The sequence below is a fragment of the Pteropus vampyrus genome, unplaced genomic scaffold, assembly GCF_000151845.1.
Source record: "Pteropus vampyrus isolate Shadow unplaced genomic scaffold, Pvam_2.0 Scaffold531, whole genome shotgun sequence".
Lineage (NCBI taxonomy): Eukaryota > Metazoa > Chordata > Mammalia > Chiroptera > Pteropodidae > Pteropus > Pteropus vampyrus.
In genome coordinates, this window is record NW_011889312.1 from 538,429 (window position 1) to 556,953 (window position 18,525).

General features: G+C 33.8%; 1 pseudogene; it reads left to right on the forward strand.

Moving 5' to 3' along the window:
- The first annotated feature begins 15,761 nt into the window (after nucleotides 1–15,761).
- LOC111733159 lies at nucleotides 15,762–15,877 on the forward strand (annotated as a pseudogene).
- Nucleotides 15,878–18,525: the final 2,648 nt, after the last annotated feature.

The window sequence follows — 18,525 nt, forward strand, 5'->3', positions numbered from 1 at the left end:
TCTGTTAGGTTTTCGCCCAGTTTGGTCACAGAGCTGAGTATTTCATTAATTTTAAGATTTATATATACACCTCCAGAACATCAGGGTTTATGTATCAGCTTGTTAACAAGAGTTCACTAGTTTCTTTGGATATTGAGGCATGTAGGTAAACCAGATTTGTGATTATCTGGGAAGATATTGAGGTTTCTCTTCCAAGAATTTCTGCCAAAACTTAAAGCGCACTTCATATTTCTTATAACTTGAGAACTTCCTCTGAATTTGGACCATCATTAATATCAGCATATCTGCAAATATGGAAAATCTATGATTTTACTAAACTCTGGGCAGATCAGAAAAAGGAAATGAATCTCCATTTACTTAGCTCCCAAGTTTGGTTAGTATCTGAATATTTCACTTCCTTGAAGAAAGTAGAGCTATTTTTATCTAGTTTGCTTTTCTTATAATTAAGTTTAATTTGTGGTATTTTATAGTATCAATAAGAAACGCTTGCGCCATGAACTGAGGAGTCTGACAACTTAGCCTTAGCTCTCCTTAATTTGAAAAATTCTTTGGTATCAACACATAATTTAATTCTTTTCAACATATTTTCATCTCTTACCCAGATAACAGTACGAAAATAAGCAAATTGTTTATATATTGTTTGTAATCCTTACCTACACTGGTAAGGTATGATCTTGCGTAGAAAAACTATTTATAATGTTGATAATTCCCTTCGTCATGTCATGAAATGAACCCAACTTGGAAAGCTCATAGCAAAACTTGCCTGATGAACTTGGACACTAGGCACTCCAAGGGAACATGAGTAAACTAGAGAAAGCTTCTTTGGTCTCTTACATCACAGAGCTCCATCTGAAGGAAGTAAAATCAATTTTTCAAAACTTTGATCAAAACTTTCAGCTTTTTGCTGGCAAAACTTATTTTGTCATCCTTTTCTTAAAACATTGCTAAAAGTTTCAGACAGTCTGAACTGGAAGTCAGGTGACCACAGCTGATCTAACTTAGAAAATTTTCTTTACAACTTCCACTCCTTTTATTTATTTTCCCCAAGTTTGGTGGACCAGTTTCTTGCATTCTGTAGTCCTTGTTTGCCATCCACCTCCCTTACCCAAAACAGAAGCAACAGACAAAAGTGCTACCTCATATGCCAATAGTTTCCTATAACCTACATAAAACCAGCTCATAAAATCCTAGGCAACCTAAAATAAACAAATAGTAATACAACTTTGCTCACAAAACCTATTTGATTCATGACTGAAGTGACAGCAGAAACACTATTTTTAAACCAGCTCAGCTGTTATGTTACTATGTGTGATCTAGGAATTCTAATCTCTCTCTTTGTATTTTCTCTGCCTCATGACGAGCCGGAGCCACAGCTGCGTTATAATGTAGAAATTTACCTTCCCTATTGGATTCTGACTTAGTATTTACTTTTTTTTTCCTATCACTAGCTTAAACTATAATGTTTAATTCTCATCTCATGAGTTTCTTTACTATTTTATCTTTTGCTCTTTACATTCCTTGGGTTCTCCTAACTTCTGGGCCCAGGTCAAGGAGCATAGTTTATTTCTATAATCCACGGTCACTTCTTGAGGGCCCATGGAGAAGATGACATTGGAAATGGACTTTAAGGATGGTAAAATTCTAATGAGAACAGATAGAGGCAAATATAGATTGATACTTTTGACTTCAAGATACCCCAAATATGCAAGGCTTCTGGGCTGCCAGAAAGTGACCTTATTTATCACCTGTAAGGCTTATCTTGTAAACCATAAAACAGATATCTGACCAGTTTCCTGGTAGGGCTTTGTAGGTGTTGATCCCACATAAGAAGTGCAACCCTTATTCATTAATGATGAACTTGTTATGCCTGATTAAATGAAACTATTCTCATGTATTCTCCAGAAAATGCAAGCAATTTGGTTGCCTAATCATGTTATTCAACCATATCCTGAAAAAAGGATGGATAATTTTTATTGTACCTATACAAATAACTACATTCTTACTAATATGGCAGAGAGAAAAAGAGAGAGAGAGAGAAAGAAAAAAATAAAAGGACTTTCTCTCAATTCTGAGGGTCAGTAAGAACAAGAAAGCATGTAAAGAATGTTCTGCTAAATTAATTATTAAAGAAAGCTTAAGAATAAAGAGAAAAGATGTTCAACTTAGGTCTTAGCTTTCTTCATCATTTACAGATGAATTTCTCAGGTCTCAGCTTTTACGTGTCAGCTTAGAGATTTAAGTTTCTTTGAAGCTTTCACGGACTTCCTGAACTGGGTTAACTGTCCATCATGTGTGTTTTTATTGCACTGTTTACCCATGATAAACACTAAACATTATTATAAACACTAAAACATTGTTTATAATAACAAAAATTGAAAATGACTTATGTGACCAACAGAAGAGAACATGGTAAATCTATACAATGAAATACAGTAACTAAAAATAATAGTTTAATGTATATTCAATGGCATGAAAATATGTTCATAATAAATAACAGATTACATAGTGAAATTACATAATTAAAAATAGATCACAAAAAAATAGTATGCATGATCACATTATTACAATAATCCATGTAGACATATATACATTATAATAAATTTGAAAGGCTCTAAATATTATAAATATGTTATCACTTGATAGTAAGATTATGTATTATTTTACTTTTATTTATTGTCTAATTTATATACTTTTTTTACTTATTGTCAAATTTGTATAATATTTATTATCTAATTTGTATTTACATAAATTTCTTTTATTATAAGGGGAACAATTAAAGTAAACATTTCCTGAGCAAGTAATTGGTAATTTAAACAATAAAACATGATTCATTCAATGAAAGCACACAAAGATTCTTTCCTATCCATCACTCTAGATGGAGCATAGAGTTTTAAAATGGAATATCACAAGATTTATTTTTTTTCTGTTTACGATAATGAAATGTCTTTCCCTTCCCCTTTTTCCCTTGGAAGGCTAGATTAAAGGTAATCCTCATAAACAGACATATTAAATTGAACTCACAGTTTCTCAAAACATTAATGAACTCGGCACTCTATTTCTAAAGGCCAGACATGCTTTTTCTGGACACTTGACATCAGTTTTCTAGATTCTATCTAGCACAATGTTGACTCTGAACACAACCCAACCTCTCCTGGCTGATTTTTCTGTAACTTCAGTTACAAGGAAGTGAAAACCAGTTGATGCATAGGTTTTCTTACTTGAGTCTTAGGCACTCCATTTAATAACCAAATTTGTTGATGTAATTTTATTTTCTCCAACTGTAAAGAGATATTTAGACACAAGTCTGACATGAAAAATGCATCCTAATAAGCTTTGGATTCCACAGTTAGGTTTATGTAAAAGACAGAGAAGCCTCAGTTTGAAAGAGAAATTGTTTCTTGTTTTTTGTTTGTTTGTTTGTTTGTTTTTATACCATTACACTAATAACAACCACAAAAAAGTCTATAGTGAGGGGAGAGAGTCAGGAGATATAAAACTAGACTGCTACCTATTCTTGTGGTTTAAGGAATGTCTAAATCTTAGAAACACACACTTAATTTGATCTTTTAAAGTTACTTTTTATATTGTAGAATACAGTGCCAGATTCAGGATAAAAGGATGGTACTAACTGAGAGTGAAAGTGACTTGGATCTCTTAGCTCTTATCCCTACCCGAATAGCTCATGCTACTTGTACAAGCCATCCTGCTAATCCTTTGTATCTCTAGGCCCACAGGGTGGAGAGATGAGAAATAAAAGAGATTTCTTTCATTTTCTTGTTCTTCTCATGCTCTCCTTCTTCCTACAACTGTCATGTACTCACACCACAGTTTGTTATTATCTAATATTCACCTCTGCAAATAACTCACCTTCAACGCAACTTACTCCTGGATTTGCTTTCCCAAAATAACTTGTGTTCCATATCCACACACATTCCCCAGCTTCCCGGTGTACACATCCATGTTAAAGTTTACTCTTATTTTTTCATATAAACTTAAGTTTATACTATGTGAACTTCACAACTTTATATTTTATGTAATCACGAGGCTAGCTCTTATAAGTCAAAGGACATTAAATGTTATTTCCTCAGACAGATCTTTTCTGACCATCCAAATGAAAGTAGCCACCAACTACTCTGCTATAATTATCTATGTAATATTTATTTCTATATAACATGTTTTCTTATTTATACATTTATTGTTTATTGTTTATCTCCCCCTAACAAATAATCAGCTACATGAGGGTAGGGACTGTGTCTATCTTATTTACTACCTGAGACCCACTTGGGATAATAAAGCTAAATAATCTTAAATCTACACCTAATCCTACCTGATAATTCTGGACTCGGTCAAGGCCAACAGGAGAATAGACATGATTAAGCACTCAATTTATCACTCAAAAAGTAAAACTCTATTGTAACATAGACTATAGGAGATAGATTCACGAACAGCATGTTAAATTTTGGTTCCAAAATAAAATTCAATAAAATAACAGTATCAGGTGACTTGAGTAAGCTCCTGCTAAGTCATCAACACCCTAAAGAAGTTCCACTGTTAAGTGGCAGTTCATTCTAACAGAAATTATGTTAGGAGACAATGATTGAGTAAAACAGGTCACAGGCCTTCATTCTGATTTATAGAAAGTGATTAAATATACACCTAAACAACGAATGTGAAAATTTTTTTAAATAAATCTGTTCTTGGCATGTATGAAATACTGATCTCTATGCCTGAATAGTTTCATAACAAAACTTAAATGTTTTTATTTGACATTAACACATCCTATCTAGTATAGGTCATTTAGTTTCCTGTAAATGTAGTTCAGGAGTGTGATCCAAATGATAAGCAACACATTCAGTAGTCACCAGTTATTTAGTGTCACACTGCTTTTCAACAAAAGTCATTACATCCTGTGTGACAGGAAAATGGGTGGAGGACTTGTATATCAAACTTCCAGAAAATCTTGTTTATAAGGTGACTATTTGCGCTGCTGTGTGGCTGTCCAAAACTTTTTCAGCAGGTCATAGCTTTTTTCTAAGGAAGTTATCTTTATAAAACACATTGATAATTCTTTCCTTTTTTTAGGAAACACAATATCTAAAAACACACATGCACACACATCAGCATTAAAAACTTTTTCACATAAAAGTTTTGAACTATAGAAAAAATATTATAAGTGATAAATATTTTTATAGTGGCTTATAGGCCTATAGTAGGCACTCCGTAAGTATTTATTAACCCACTGAATCAAGAAATTAAAGCACAGGTTTCCCATATACTCTCTGCTGTTTTAGTTCTGAAGATTTCTTGTAAGTTCCTGAAAAACAAATGTATTTTTTAACAGAAGTTGCAGATCCTACTGACAGGCAGATTTGAAGGATTTACATATATCACAGTCTAAATTTAAACAAAGAAGCCATTCTACCTCCTGCCTCTGTCACAAAACTCTTCTGCCCCTGACCCTCTGACCTATTCTGTGTTCCTCTCCTGGTAATTTAGCTCTTTGTCAGCCTCATTCAAAAGAAATGAAAGAACTGACTCGTCTTCTCCTTGCCCCTCACCCCCCAGATTTTTCACATTTGAAACAAAAGCCCCAGGTTCTTTTTCCTGGGTGTGAGCATTTCATAAGCCCTCCTGTTCAGTTTCTTAGAAAACTTACTCACTGTTCCTTTCTTTGTGTTCTCAGAGCAGGTTGTGAGCCTTTAAATAGCATTGATCTCTATCTAGCTTGGTTTATTTGTCTGCTAACCAACCAAATCTCCTCTTTTTTTTTTAAATTTTTTTTTGTTTTTTATAGTAACATTGGTTAATGAAATCCAGTAAGTTTCATCTGTACACTTTAATAGCAAGGCATATATATATATATATATATATTTACTCCGTGTGTTCATCTCCCATAGTTAGATTTCTTTCTGTAACCATATACTTGACCCTCTTTAGCCCAGCTATCTTCCCTCTTCCTTTCCTCCCCATTCCCCTCTGGTAACCACTAGTCTATAGTCCATATCCATGAGTTTGTTAGTCCTGTTCATTTGTTGCTTTTAGGTTTATATCTCTATATAAGTGATATCATGTGATTTTCAACTTTTTCTGTCTGGCTTATTTCGCTTAGCATGATTATCTCAAGGTCCATCCACGTTGTCACAAATGGCAGTATTTCATCTCTTCTTATGGCTGAATAGTATTCCATTGTATATATGTGCCACAGCTTCTTTATCCAATCATCTGTCATAGGACACTTCAGACCTCTTCTTAATGTGTCCCTACATTTAGTCTATAGCCTGCATCCCTATCCCTACTACAGCACTTAACTGAAGGCTTCACAGTGTGTGTTGATAAATGAACCAATAACAATCTGAATTTAAAGACAAGAGGATTTCTGCTGATATTTTGTGATCATTTGTTATATAAATCTTGACAAATAAGATAATTTTTAGTATATTGAACCATCAAGTAGTATAATCTCAAGGGCAGCTCATTAAATAGCAGAACAATCTAATGTTCTTATTTCCTTTATTTCCTTTATTTGTAAGTTTTGAATTTTCTTTTTAAGCAGTCTCTTATTGTTATTTTCTTCTTCAATCTTACCACTATATTTGTTTGACATAAGGGAAAACTATAGGACATATTGTAGTAACAGTAATCATAGTACTGGTCATAATTTTCTCCACGTTTTGAAAGAATAAATTCCTAGAAGAATTGGATCTCATTGGATCAAAGGTGTCATCCAGTAGAATGTAGCCGTCAATTCCCATGTGTTGGCCGCAATTTTCTCCCTGACCTGCTAGAGAGGTAAATTTAAACAACCTTCAAAATATGGGAAAATAAGATTCATTAATAGTGTTCAATAATATTTAATCATATTAGTTCATATTTATGTGATATCAAACATATGCGTTTTTTAAAGATGATTCCAGTGCCTTTCGGCAAGCAGTTTTTTTCCTAAAATGAGAAGCGGAGATGCACACAAATGTAACACAGGAAAACGATTTCAAATATATTTTTTCACCATAATGAGCCGTGTATGTGGTCTTGGCCTCCAATGTTAATTAAGATTAAATATCAAATTCGGTTTCAAAACATTTTCATTTTATAGAAACATAGTATTTCAGAGTTTTGACCAAGGGCCCCTCTAGTTTGGTGAGTTTCTGTCTAAGCAGAACCTGAATGCCAGTGTTTTTTAGCACAGAGTCCCTGGGCTCCTCTGAGGAACCGCTGCTATTAGTGTAAGAACACTCAGGAACTCGCCCCCAAGTATGTGGCCCTGACTTTGATTGATCCATCCTTGTAAATTAACTTGAACTTGGAGAGCCTAAAATTAGAGGGACCTGTTAGAAAACACTCCTTACCCACAAGTACCACCACCAATAATATGGAGTTTAGGGGCTGAGAACAGGGACAGAAGGGAACGTTGCCTGCTTTAGTCAGGTGGCCCCACTAATGAAAGCATCATCCGAGGCTTTTGAGAAGGAATGCTCACTTATGTACGTACACTGAGAGGTCAATTCTCTGAGCAAGTCAAACAGCCAGGCTAAGAAAATGAAGCACTGGATATGGGGTTGGTTATTTGCCATTGCTCCCCTTGACCCCCTCCCTCCCCCAGATCCATTCTCTGCCCTTTTCTACTCTGCTCTATATTTCAGGGATACTGATCCCTGTAAATGGCATCACACAGGTCCCCATGCCCACTGGAGGGTTAGGCCAGTAGGATCCTTTGGCAGGCTTTTGAAAAGCAGAAGAAGGGATAAGGTACCTGTTTGCTGTTGCCTTTTCTGGTTCCCTCTCACCCTACCCCACACTCATCTCACTGGCTGCTTCCTCCTTCTACAAGGACAATTTCTATTGGACACCCTCTCCCTCCCCGCTCCAAGACTCCAACTTTCACTGGTAGTGCCATCTCCTTTCTTTGTACCTGGAGGCCTAAGGGTGAGAGTAGTTTGAGACTCAATATGCTTTGCTGGTTTCTCCAGCCCCAAATACATATCTCTGTAAAGAGCCCCTTTATTGAATTCTATTTGAACTCCCAGCTGGTTGCATTTTCTATTATCTTCTGAGTCATGGCTGACAGATTAGGAGGCAAATACATGTATACATACACACATACGTTGATGTATGTCACTAGAGAGGCCTCATTCTTAGTGAGGGGACTTTGATTTCTACAGGAAATTTAATAAAAACTGCAGAAACTTTCCCTTGAAAGAAGAGATAAAGAGAAGGAAGGGAGAGGAAAGGAGATAGAGGAAATTTCTCTGCCTTAGTACAATTTTTTTAGTTCTTGATGTCTGATGTGTGTTTAAATAATAAATAGATTCCATGTCAAGTAAAATAAAGTTGAATATATCTTCTCATCAAAATAATTCTAATTCTCAAATCCTTCATTTAGATTTTTAAGATTTTAAACTAAGATTGCTTAATTTAGCAAATTAAGAACAAAGGGCAAACTTCAATAAATTTTCTTCCAAGTCAAAAGTTAATAACTTGACCAAAATATAAACTTACTTAAAAGCTGTGCACCTACTTAGGTAGAAAATACATTAAGGTGCTTCAACCACCTGTGTTACTTAAAATACAGAATAATACATTTTATACACATGCCAACATCGACTTATAACAGCATCATAAAATTAACAAAAACAACTTGGGTAAGTACTTAAGAACTGTCAGTATTTTTTAAAAATCTCTGAATTCTTTCTTAAAACTCATTTATTGCTATTGAGAACCATATCATTTCAAGGTTTATTTCCTAAATGAATATATTCCAAGGTTTGCTTTCTTTTATAAAAGCTTTTGAGATAATCAGTTCCCACATTAACAGTGAGAGCCGAAAAACATCATCACTGGTGCTATTGTCATTTCTTGAGGTTTTCAAATGCCACTTTTAATTCCAAAAGCCTCTAACATGGTGTGCACAATGAACAGGAAACAGATGTGTCCTAGAGATTTATTCAATATTTTGTGTTTATTTACAAATAGACAAAAATTAAAATACAGCTTAACATAAAGTAAATTTTCTTTAAAAACTCTTTAAAATGTCCCCAGATTGTAAGCACACAGAATTTAAAAACAAAAAACAAAACCTCCAGTGTTAGATTAAGTCTTGGCAATCCATTTATTGTGTGGCTCTGAATTTCTAAAAACCAAATTAGAGATACCTACCCAGCCTTCCTAATGAGAAAAATGTGAAATTCAAATTTAATAATAATGGAACAAGTCTCAATAATTATAAAATGTCATACAAATAATACTTAAAAAAATTTTTTCTTTGAACATTTATGTTGTAAAATGAATGTTTAATTCCTCTTAAATTTAGAAAAAGACTAAATCTTTGCAAACAATGGTGAAAGACAATGTCATTGAGAAGCGTATGAAGCTGTAATGTAAAGACAATAAAGGAAGCAAAAGGCTAAAACATTACAAAGAGCCACGTACATAACTCAGTGGGTGAACACTCTTAATCTCATCTTGTGGTCTGCATAGACCAGTGTCATATTGGGATTACGTGCTGGGATCTGTGTGTGTGCATGCGTGCTTGCACGCATGCTCACAGTCCTACATGTGTTTTAAATGTTAGGATGCAACCAGACTCACTTTATTAGTCAAGTCGTCTATTTTTTATTAATAATTGTAAGACAATCTTAAGACTCCCCTAAAATTCAGTCACTTCAAGTCTCTATTTCAATTTCTTAACTTTGAATTTCATTTAATTGCTTCATAAATAAGAATTAGAATAATTCTTAAAATAATCAACTAGAATTAATGATAGACCACTAGAAGTTGCTTACTTGTTAGGATTTTATTTCCAGTATTCCTTCCTGTTTTCAATTTTAGGACAGCTAACTTTATTAGAATAGTTAGAAGCATGAATTCAATGGCATGGCTGAAAACAAATGGAGTGTTCCTTTGTAATGCCCACTTCCATGGTCTTGTGTTGCTATCTAGAGCTTATTCCCACTGTATATACTCTATGTTCTGGTTCCTTGTCTATCCCAAGCATTTTGTGAGCAACAGAGATATTCTGGGTGAATTTTATATTGTCTAACACTTTGTTTTAATTCGTGGGTATTCTTGAATCAGTGCTTCAATCAAATAGTAAACCAACTACTACCATTTAAACAGTATTTATTTTGAAGTCTGGTGGTTTGATTTTTTTTGTTTTGCAATTGTTGTCAGGGTAGTACTTCATGTTGCTCTCTAGAATTTTTACATGCATCGAATTGAAAACTGAAAAAGAATATTTTTTTCAGTTGTTCCCTTATTCTTTCTTTTACATAATTTTTAAACTATTGTCTTCATAGTTACCCTAGAGATTACAAGTAACATCTTAACTTAAAACAATCTAGTTGGAATTAATTTCAATAGTAAATAAAACTTGTGCTCCAATATAGCCCAATTTCCTCCCCTTCTTTTGTACTATTGTTATTCAAATTTCATCTTAATTATAAGTTCACCAACACAGTTTTATAATTATTGCTTTATGTAGTTACTTTTAAATATGATAAAAGAAAAGAAACAAAATACATTTGTATTCTTTTTCCCAATTACATATGTAGTTACCTTTATCAGTGTTCTTTACTTTTTCATGTAAATTTGAGTTACTATCTAGTGTTTTTTCATTTCAGAATGAAGGACTCCTTTGGTATTTCTTGTAAGGCAGGTTTGCTAGCAATGATTTAGCTCAGTATTTCTGTATGTAGGGATGTGTAAATCTCTCTTCCTTTTTTGAAGAATAATTTTGCTGGATATGGTTAATGATCTTTCCTTTTAGAAACTTGAATGTCATCCTACTTCATGATTTCTAAAGAGTAGCCAACATAAGTACTTTTATCTTACTGCTTTCATTATTATTTTACTTCAGTTTTCTTCAAACATTCAACGGTTTGACTATAATGAGTCAGGGTATGGCTCTCTTTGGATTTTTTTCTAGTTTATGCTTCTTGGATATGAATATTAATATTATTCAACAAATTTAGAAAATTTTCAGGCATTATTTCTTTAAATACACTTTCTGGCCCATTTTCTTCCTCTTCTCCTTCTGAGACTTTCATCATGCACATGTTGGTACATTTGATGGGGTCCCGCCAGGTCGCTGAGGCTCTGTTTATTTTTCTTTTTTGTTGTTATTGTTCTGTTCCTTAGACTGGATAATCTCTTCAAGTTTCCTGATTCTTTCTTCTGCCAGTTCAAATCTGCTTCTAGTAAATTTTTGTTTTGCCTATTATACTTTTCAACATTATAATTCCTATTTTTTAATGATTTCAATTCTTTATTGATATTCTATATCTAGTTAGGCATCATTCTCACACTTTCACTGAATTCTTTGGACTTGGTTTCTTTTGTTCTTTGAATATATTTATTATAGGTGATTTAAAGTTTTCTCTAGCAAGTCCAACATTTAAAATTCCAAAGAGACAATTTATATTGTTTCTGTTTTCCTGTATGTAGGCTATACTTTCCTTTTTCTTTATGTGCCTTTTTCTTGTTAAAGCTGAGTATTTAAAAGATTATAATATGGCAGTTCTAGGAATCATATTTCTCACTCCCTCAGGTTTGTTGTTATTGCTCTGTTGTTGTTGCTGTTGTTGCTGCTGTTGCTGTGTATATTTACTGAGGGCCTGTCCTGGACTAATTCTGTAAGGTCTTTATTTGTTTTCTTATGGCTACTGAAGTCTCTGCATGATTAGCTTAATGGTCACTTAATGATTAAACAGAGGTTTCCTTTTAATGCCTTGAAACATTAAGTTTGCCAGCCTTTGCTGAAGGGCTCTCTCTGCATGTTAGGGCACATCTTCAGTGCTCCAGCAGTCAGTTAAAACTCTGCTTTAGCCTTTACTTCCTGATTGCACAGAGCTTCAAGGTCAGCCAGAGGTCAGGGTCTTCTAAGGTCTTTTCAGAGCATACACACAGCCCTGCACATGCACATGTCCTTCTAGATTCTCATGAATATATTGGATCTTTTCAAAGTTCCCTATGGGCATCTTGTTTCTCCTTTTGTATTTTTCAATCAGCCTCTTGTTAGTCCCCATAGGTATTGCTGCCTCGGGCTGTTACGGTGTTAAACAATAGCCAGAGATTTTTTTTTTTTTAACAAATGTCCTTGAAATAGAGTTACTTTCACAGAGCTAACTCTGAATCAGCCCAAATGAAAACAAATCTTGAGAATTGAGCTTTTCAGGGAGCTTCCATTCAGGACAAATAGTGATAATTCCCTTGCACTGAGGATTTGGGGAGATCCAAAGCTGTTCTGCCACCTGCAGTGGCTGCTAGACTGCTAATTTTCAGTTATGTGAGGCCATTTGCTTTCAAGGTAGCACAGAGCTAAGAAGAAGGGGATGGAAATAGAGCAAATTAAAATGCCAGTGTACTGTTTTTTGAGATTCAGCTGCTTTTTTTTAATTAAAAAAAATATATATATAATATATATATTATATATATAATTAAAAAATATATATATATAATATATATATATTATATATATATATAAAACTTTAATCTCAGAAGTCTGAAAATATATATATAAAACTCTTTGTTTAATCTCAGAAGTCTGAAAAACTTGATTTTGACGATTTTTTTTTTTGTCGATGTTTCTATGGCTTTTAGGGAGGAGTATATTTTTGGAGGTATTTACTTCGTAATTCTGAAAATAGTTCTCCCTTCTTGTTTGTTTTAATATTACACAAATATGCCTATTACTATTGTCCACTCAAAATGAGTCTTTCATTAAGACATTTTCATGAAATAAAATTCTCATCGGAAGAGTCAGTTTTGATCACCACAAAGTAGAAAATTTTAATTTACTTTCCCTAACTTGTAGCGACATAAAATACAAAACAGTCTCAACATTAATTTTTGTGGAGACGATAAGAAAAATCTAAGTATTGTTACTCTAGCTAGATTAAATTTAAGTCAAAATTTTTTATTATACTACTGTTTGTGTGGTTTTGTCAGGATGGTCATTGTGAAAATGAACTATAAGATCCTGTAAAAGATAAACATAAATATCAGTTAGGATATGGTCAGGTGCCAGATATATATAGTTTGCAACTTACTAGGCCTTGTTTCTAAGCACTTTTATGTCTAATTTTGCTAAACACCAATAATCATTTTTAGATTAATTAAATATAATTCATTTTTATAAATGTATGTAAGGGATTTTTTTTTATGTCCCAACTCAAATAAAAATTTTAATCTGGTTCCAGTCAGTCCCCCACAAACACAGGTGGGGTGGGTGGGAGTGGTTATTTTCCTTTTTACATTACCACCACTCCCCCAGGGACCCAGAGCCCAACTTAGAATGTTTTAAGTGACCTAGTTATATTGTCTTTGTGGGTAGTCATGTGTGGATTGATTCAAGATGTACTCAGGACAACACAACAGCTGGCTATGACTGCTGGAGAACTTTTAAATCACTGGGTCCTGATATGGATGATATAGTCTTCTTACACAAAGCAACTGGTAGTCCCGCAAATAACGAGCAGGTATCGAATAGTTCTTGTGCAGCTGCCAGGTGCTAGCAAATGACAGGTTGTTTTACGTTTTGTTTTAAGTTTTGGTTGTTTTAAGGTTGTTTGGGCTATATCTGGATTCTTCCCACCCTTACCTTTGTAGTCACTCATACTCCATTAGGATTCCCCAATTTCTCTCAATTCTTATAACTTGTATGACTCCTTTGTCATCCAAGGGGTTCAGCAACTTTCTGTAGCTCTTCGAAAAGGAAAACTCATTCCTTTGGTCACATTCTCTTCCATTTTTCTTTCCTTTTCAGCAAGACTTAAATTAGGGGAAAAAAATAAAACTAAAGTCAATCCAGAAAAAGAAAAAAGAGAGGGAAACACTGAATTATCTTTTAGTACAGTATAGTGGGGGCTCGAAAGAAAAAAATAGTCATAAAAAGTTTCCTTTTTTATAGTTCTCATTTTTGTGACTGTGAAATTCTTCCCTGCAATATAAACATGTAATTGCCTAATTAATATTATCATTTTTTATTAGTCTCATCTATACACTTAATATTATAATCACCTGTTCTATTACTTTTTATAGCTTGGATAAATTTAGCCATAATTCCATAGTAGGTACTTAAAATTCTTCTTATTACTATGAAGCACATTGCATAAAAATTCAGGGGATAGAACTTTCAAGGTGTGCTTCATGGATTTAATATATTTTATTTCCTCTACTATAAAAATTACATTAAATCAAGCCACTTCTGGAAATAAGAGAAAAAAAATAAAAACAGAGTTAAAAACAAGTTTGAATATGTCACTCAGAACTCTGAAAATATTCTGTGTTTGTGAGGAGTCCAAATTCCTTGGAATCCTTCTGAGATACTTTCAAATCTGGTCCCAACTTCACTTGCTTATCTTAACTTTTATTCCATTCTATTCATCTATTGCATGCTGCTTCTTGCCTAGAATACCCATGTCCCCTTTTCTCTGCCTGTGAAACCTTCTGCTTACTTCCTACGAGGCTAAATTTCAGTGCTGCTATCTCTATGAAACCCTGTCTTTTTTTCTTGTTGATTTTATCCTTCATTCTAGGAAATTGTCTGATGCAATTTGGGAGAGCATTCTAAGCATAGCTCTAGGTAGGTTGTGAATTTCCTTAAGGATAGGGCCTAGCACATCAATATCTTTGAATTCCCAGTTCCTAAAAGACTTCCTGCCGTACAGAAGTAATTCCATAACTATTTGAATGACTGAATTACACGGGGGTGGATGCTGACTATCTTGGTATAGATTATGGTCTGGTTAAACAGATGGAAATAGCCACATAATTGTTAAACAAACTATTTATGTCAATAGACACTTTTTCTTGAAATATTTACTTTTTATTAAATTCTAAAGAGTATACCATACATATATATTTAGTGACCCAGTCTCATTAACAAGAAATACCAGTTTTCTTGGTTTAATTTCTAACTGATCATTTATTTGTTGCAATTCTGGGATTTTAGAGCCCATCTCCTTGATTTAACTTTTTAGAAATTGGTTAAAGGAAAATAACTAAATCAAGCTGCTCAAATAATCCTAGAATCACCCCTTAGTTTAAAATATAATTAATTCAAATTTCAAATTAAGGGATCCAGCAACACAGCTAAAATGTTACTGCCCATCAGTGGTGGTTATTCTGAGTCAGAGAGTGCCACGAATTGAATATTCTTGCCAGGGCACCACCCCAGTACACCCTCCCCCACTGCAGCCCAAGTGTGTCACCCTTTGTTGACGTCTGCCAATAAGTTTTAGAGAAGTTTCCTACAGTGTTAAAAACTGCACCTCACCAGAATCTTAAAGTTCATTTTTTTCATCAGTACCAGTTACCCAAATGTCTTTGGAACAGGCTTCTGGCACAGACTTATTCAGGAAATAGGGTGGGAGGAATACCTAGTCTACATTTTAAGTGAAAAAACACTCACACGAGAATATTATGCAATAACCAAAAAAAGAAAAAAGAAAAAGAAATTGTTGGTTGCTGGTGAAGTTCAAGCTCCACACCACTGCGATTTTATTTTGGTCATAGGAAAGGCAATCTCAAGTTCTAGCAGTGCAACTAATATAGTAATTTCACTAGACTGTTTAATTTAACAGACTTAAAATGAAATATGTCAGTGTTAGAAGTGAGGACAAAACTGCTTGTTTTCTATTCCTAATTACAGCATATTTCCGGTAGGAAATCAACTGTTCGGACGTGGTTCCATAGTGTAGCAGTTAGCACATTTGCTTTATACACAGAAGGTCCTGGGTTTGTGCCCCAGTGGAGCCACAGTCCATGGTTATGGCCATGCCACCCTGAACAAGCCTGATGTCTGTTCTCAGAAGCTAAGTAGGGTTGGGCCTGGTTAGTACTTGGATGGGAGACCACCTAAGAAGACCAGATGCTGTAGGCATAAACAATTTTAAAGAAAGAAAGAAAGAAAGAAAGAAAGAAAGAAAATCAATTGTCCTACCCATTTTTGCCTCTGCAGAGCATAGGCTTAGAATCTAATACTTAGCAGGAAGTTTGAAATTATTGAACTAGACTAAGCTGCCTGTAAGGGTAAGCCCTGTGAGTTACCATCACTGCCTTGGGGTGCTTTTACACACACAGTAACATTCAGAAATCTGAATTTTTGTGAAATCTTTGTAAAATCAGGAGTTCTAGACAATAGCACTTACGTTGAAGCCCCTAGAGGTGGGAAGGGGTGGGTGATGAAATACACTTTGATGCTACCTTAAAATGTACTTGAAACTTCATATTTAACTTTTTTTAGAAACATCATTTTGTATTTTTCTTATTTGAAAAAGCTATTATTTTAACATAAATCAATTTAAAAATTATTTACTATTGAGTAAAATTGACACCAGCCCTCTACTCAGATGGGAGAAACTTTTTTATCCTGCTGCTTTGAGAACTCATGATCTTACTGGCAAAGAACCCTGAAATACAGCAGAAGCAGAACTCTAGACCTTCTTCTATTTCAAACCCCTTAGCGAAATTATCTTCTCTTATTTCCAAAAAGAAAAAAAATCTCTTTAACAGGTAGCTAATTTAAAAAGCAAATCCTGGTGAATGTCATAATGGGTTCTAATTTCTTAATATATACTCATTTTATAGGGGTATCTTCAAGATAATTTCCTAACCCAAAGAAAATATTGTAAAGGTGAAGATTCCAGAAACAATCATAGGAGCTGATGGAGATGTTTTCAGTCAAACACTAAAGTTCCCTTCTGATGCGCATCAAATTATATCAATTCCAAGAGGGCCCATCACTCATAGGCCCTGCCCTGTGTTTCCATTGTCTAACACTAGTTCTCCTGCTACCAAGAAGAAAAATGATTCATTTCTATTAAGCACTTATTTTAATCCAGGCATTGTGCTAAATGCTTTGTAGGTTTTGTTTCATTTAATCTTTACAACAGCCTTCAGAGAGAGGCAGTATTTTCATTCCTATTTTACATTTGAGAAAATTGAAGCTTAGAGAAACAATATACTTTTCCCGAATCACACAGTTACCATATGGTGGTTCCAGGGTTTGAATCTAAGCAGTCCAGCTCTAGAATCTTACTTAATTCAGTAATTTTATGCATTATATAGATAACCACTAAGGAGACTATTTTGATAGAAAATAAATGTTTTTCTTTTTGAGATTATTGTTCAGTAAACTCAATTACTATTCCCTCATTTTATAAACCCTGCTTTCAAAATTCTTAACCTGTTCAATCTCTAACCCCTTTTGTATACTTTTAATTTTCACCCATATTTCCAAACCCTAAAAATGATCTGATCAGATTAGGCATCTTTTAAAATAGAAGAGTATATACTATAAAGTCTAGAGCTTCACAACTGCCATCAAGTGACTACATATAATCACTAGTTTGTGACCCTGGTTTTTGTCTTCTCGAAGCTTCAGTTTATTCAATGGCATGTCTTCCTATCAGTAGGGATAAAATTGGTTAAGAAAACAGCTTGCCTGACATTGATTTATGTTTAGATTTATTGAAGTTCAGGAAATGAGCACTGATTCTAAATGTAATTCTCCAGCAATAGCTATTTTCTCAGTCTCTATATTTGTCTTGATTTGACATAAAGATCAGTCGATATTGCCATAAGATTCACAACACATATGAAAATTAACTTTAAGCTCAGCAGTAGTAGTGGTGGTTATCACTATAAGTTTATCAGTCCTAGAGAAGATTAAAAAATATTTAAAATCAAAGTATTTATTAACCTAAAAAAAAAAAGTTCCCAGTAATTATAGCCTTGACCATATTATAAGTATGTTTTAATCCTACTTTATTTCAATAAGATATAAATTTAAAAATTTCTCTTTTTTCTAATTTAATATATTGCAATTTTCTAGAAGTCCATATGTGTATATATGTATAAATATACTTATACACGCATTCATATATAAACACACCATTATCTATTTTTAAAAATTGAGCAATTTGGAGAAAATCTTTTTTACAATAAAACCACAATATTTTTGAATCAAATATTTGTTGCAATTATAAAAATATAGCATTAGTCAATTAATCAGTATTTATTAATTATTGTGCAAAGCCCAGTGAGTTATACTGAAAGGCATGAGACATAAATGAGATTATAGACAGGAAGATGAAATGTACCCAGGGAAGGTATTCCATGGCAAAGTTTTCCCAGGAACAGCAGGAAGCAGGTTGATGATATCAGGTTAATGAAGATAAGAGAGAGATTGGAAAGCCAGACTGAGATATGAGACCATTGAATGCAGGCAAAGAAGCCTAAGTAATGAGACTGAATTATGAAAATCTGATGAGATTGAACTATGAGTCAACATAATGCAATTTTTCTAGAGATCTACTTGCACAATTTTGAAGATAGCACTGAGAAATGAGAAAAATTAAAGCTGGAAACAAGGAAAACAGGATTTTCCAAATATTTACTAACTAGTGGAACACTTCAAATACGTAAATTAGAGGTGAGATTTGATGGCTTTCGACCTTCCAGCTCAGCCCACCCCATTTTTCATCTTCATTAAATTTCTTTAACTTTCATCTTTTTAAAATTTTAATC